This window comes from Triticum urartu, chromosome 7A (genome assembly GCF_056163025.1).
Source record: "Triticum urartu cultivar PI428250 chromosome 7A, HENAU_Tu73, whole genome shotgun sequence".
NCBI classification, from domain to species: domain Eukaryota; kingdom Viridiplantae; phylum Streptophyta; class Magnoliopsida; order Poales; family Poaceae; genus Triticum; species Triticum urartu.
Genome location: NC_141879.1, coordinates 266,408,314 through 266,412,304, shown reverse-complemented (window position 1 = coordinate 266,412,304; position 3,991 = coordinate 266,408,314).

The following is a 3,991-nucleotide window of genomic DNA, read 5'->3' as shown; positions in this document are numbered from 1 at the left end:
CATCCGCAAATCATATATAAAGGGTATTCAATATTCGTTTCATTTTTGAACATACAATATACTCCCTCCTATCCTTTCTAGTTTACATATAAGTTTTATGTGTAGTCAAAGTATCTCTACTTTGATCAAAAAGGTATCAACATTCAACAACGCCCAATCAATATTGTTAGATTCGTACGTACTACTAGATTTGTACTCGAGATGGTTTCCAATTTGACTATTGACAAGATTAATAGTACATGAGATGTATAATGTGAAAATTATATCATTGGAAACTCCTTTCACATACGAATTTGACCGTATGCTTTGTGTAAGTTGCATGTCATATATTATTACTCTAACATTTGGTCAAAGTTAGCCTCGAAAAACGCATTAGACCCTGTATGCTTTGTGTAAGTTGCATGTCATATATTATTACTCTAACATTTGTGTAAGTTGCATGTCATATATTATTACTCTAACATTTGTGTAAGTTGCATGTCATATATTATTACTCTAACATTTGGTCAAAGTAGTATAGTGGAAGTGGATCCTCTGACGTAGGTATCCCAGCCTTACCCTCCCTTTCATTCACTTACTGGCGGACCCCATGCTTGCTAGGCCCCACATGTTAGTTACTCAATGGGTTCGACCACGTCAGGGGATCCTCATCCGTAGTATGCTCCCTCTGTTTTTATTTACTCTGCATAAAACAGAGGGAGTGGTGGTATAATAAATGACACGGGCGGGGGAGGGGGAGGGATGTCAGTTTGCTCTCAACTGCGGTCCCACAAGCAAGCGAAAACGCAAGACGAAGCGTGTTCCATTCGGTGAGCGACATGGAGGGTCCAGCATGCCGGGCTGCAACGCGAACACAATAAGAGCGATGTACAGTCAAAACCGATTGACCGGTCGTCACCGGAACCACTATTCACACCAGAACCTTCGCTGCTCGGCCTACGCCAGCCACTGCCCTAAAACCACACCAAATCTCCAGCCCATTCCCCCACCTTTCGACCCTTAGCCGCATCAAGCGGCCCCTAGTTCGCCAGAAAGCCATGGTGCGCCGGAAGATCACTTACTACAAGATGTTGACGCCGGAGCGCCGTGCAGAAATCGCGGCGGCGGTCGGCGCCACAGACCTCCGTTCCCAAGCTCGCTTTGTGGCGGGCCAATCCCCGAGTTCTCTGGAGCCAAGCTACGAGGAGGAGGAAGCCGATCCAATGTTCATGGCGGAGGTCGCGGCGCAGAAGGCCCCCGGTGGGTATGAGACGATGGACGTCGACTTCGTGTCGGCGTCCGAGTCCCCCATGGTGCAGGCGGACCAGCGGTTCAACATGGCGATACTAAAGGAGGACCGGGAGGCAGAGGCTCAACTCGATGTGGAGCGCGCTCATGCCGCTGCCATCGAGGTTCTCCTGTAGGCGGAACCGGATGTCGTGGATGTGAACCGGGCGACAGAGGCTCAACTTGAGGCGGAGCGCGCGGATGCCGCTGCCATCGAGGCCCTCCTGCAGGCGGAACCGGACGTCCTGGACTTGAACCGTGCGGCAGAGGCTCGACTCGAGACAGAGCGCGTGGATGCCGATCTCATCGACACCCTCCTGCAGGCGGAACCGGACGTCCTGGACTTGAACCGGGCGGCGAAGGCTCGACTCGACGCAGAGCGCGCGGATGCCGCTGCCATCGAGGCCCTCCTACAGGCGGAACCGGACGTCCTCGACTTGAACCGGGCTGTGCTCTCGTCCGTGCAGAGCATCCGCACACTCCGCTTGAACGAGTAGCTGGAGGCCGAGGACAACCACGGTGCAGAGACACACGTCGACAACGACGGCTGGTTCGCGCCGGCAGCCAAAGACGACGAGGCCGTCTCTTTCCACGAGCAGTGATAGTTTTTCTTTATGTTGTTGTTTTTATGGATCTTTTACTGTGTCAAAACATATATTTGTTATGCAAGTCGCCTGACTTGGGTCAGTCTACTATTTCAGGCGGTTGGATGAATATCCTACGTCTCCTAACCCTTCTTTCCTTCTTCCTCACCTCTTCTTCTTCCCCAACAGACCACCGCACGGGCCGTACGGATACTCCCCAACATGCGGTTGGATAAACATACTCTATGAACGAAAATTATGTGTCAGCGATAGGATGGCTGAGTTTGGTTTGTTCACATGCGATAGCACGTGTCAGTGAGGGTGCGTTCCCTTGGTTGGGTTTGCGGCGTGCAGGAGCGACTGTGTGAGGGTGCAGTGCGACTGCGGCGTGCAGGAGAGACCGTGTGACGGTGCGGTGCAACCGCGACAGCCGTGCGCAAGTGTACCTCCTTCTCATTTTGAAAACTGTAGGCAAGCTTGGCAAAAATGTGTGGCGAAGTTTGGTAATGCAAGGCCTAGAGCCAAACAGGATAAGTACGTACGTACTAGGAGTACTAGTGTTAAAACAGAAAGGCGGGGTTTTCCTTCACGTGATTTAATCGATACAAATCCTCGTTTCACGTGTCAATTAATGCGCATTTTTTTCTCCAAAGACCAAAGAGCTAACCATCTCACTCCTCATCGCTTGATTAATGCAGCGCCATGCAAACCAACCTTCTCACTTCCGCATGCATGCAGGGGATATTAATGTCCTTGGTTGCTAACCCCATCAATTTTGCCTCGATTAGTGTTAGTGGCCCTTTGCAAATTGTAATTTTGATATACTGGCCTTGTGTACAAAAAGTGGAGGTAGTAACTATATTTGACTTCCTTCCCCCATTGCGGTGACGTCGATGATATCTTTTTTTGGTGGTTTGGCGAAGTGCGTTCGACGGAGAATACCATTGAGGGAGACCATGGTAAGTCGTTCGCAAGTGCCGCCTGCAAGCCGAGACAACCGCCTTATTTGCATCCAGGAAGTCCTTTACTAGTACTACTAGGAGTACTAGTGCGGTGAGATGGTTTCTCAAAGAAGACGATGGAGAAGCGGAGTCGGCGAAGAGTGAAATGATGGTTGCTTCGTCCGTGCTTTTGTGATTTGACGCCTCACTGCTTTGTGATTTGTGATAGAAGGGACAGGGGAGGAGACTCTGTGCTCTATACTGTACTACATGCGTCCAAGCATGGGACAAAGAGGAGAGACGTTGCATTTTTCTATTCCTTCAATCAATCAATCAGGGAGCTTCGGTTCCATCTTTTTGGCTTTGGCAACACCGTCCACAATGGTTCCCACGATGCCAAAAGCTATTTTCACATTTGGCTACACATTGTGGATGCCCTTAACTATACCACTTGGTTTTGCTCCTGTGTGCTATCTATACAAATCTCAATTATATTGATCTAAAAAATTATAGAATCAAGATTAAAAAGGAGGTGATTTTGCCGCGCGGATGGCGGGGGAGGTTTCTTATTTGAGCAATGCTACATCCACGTAATGGTTTACGCAAAGTTACGAACTGATGTGATGCGGGACTATTTGATTGGATTAAAGGAGAGGATTAGGCCCACCCCACCTGAAAATCAGGGGGGCATATATAGATTAGATGGAAAGTATACGTAGCAGCTACGTAGCCATTTGTAAGTCTAGGATTATGCTTCTTATTTTCGGAGGGCGTTGTCCTGGCGGTTTGCTAACATGCCATCGCACGTGTCAGTGCTTTACCAAGCCGATCCGCGTCCCACATGAGGTAGAACAACGGCAGAAGCAACACGTGGTTAAGTTGAAGAAGATGAGGGAGAATTGGATTCAGCAACGAGTGAAATGATGGTTGCTTCATCCCTCCAAGTTAACTGCGGGAAAGGTGCAGCTTTGTGATTTGACGCCTCATTGCTCATTACTACGCCGGCGCCATGACTGGGGTGCTTCGCCCCGGCTGCTCTGCACTATATTTCGGTATGGCATGTGGACCCGGTAGCTTGATGTCCCACATGTCGGCGAAAGGGACTAGAAGATTTATGAAAGCGAGCGCTCCATTCTTACGACGGAGGAGTAGACGACACGACAGCCCAGTAAACTGTCACTTGTACTGTATAATACTATA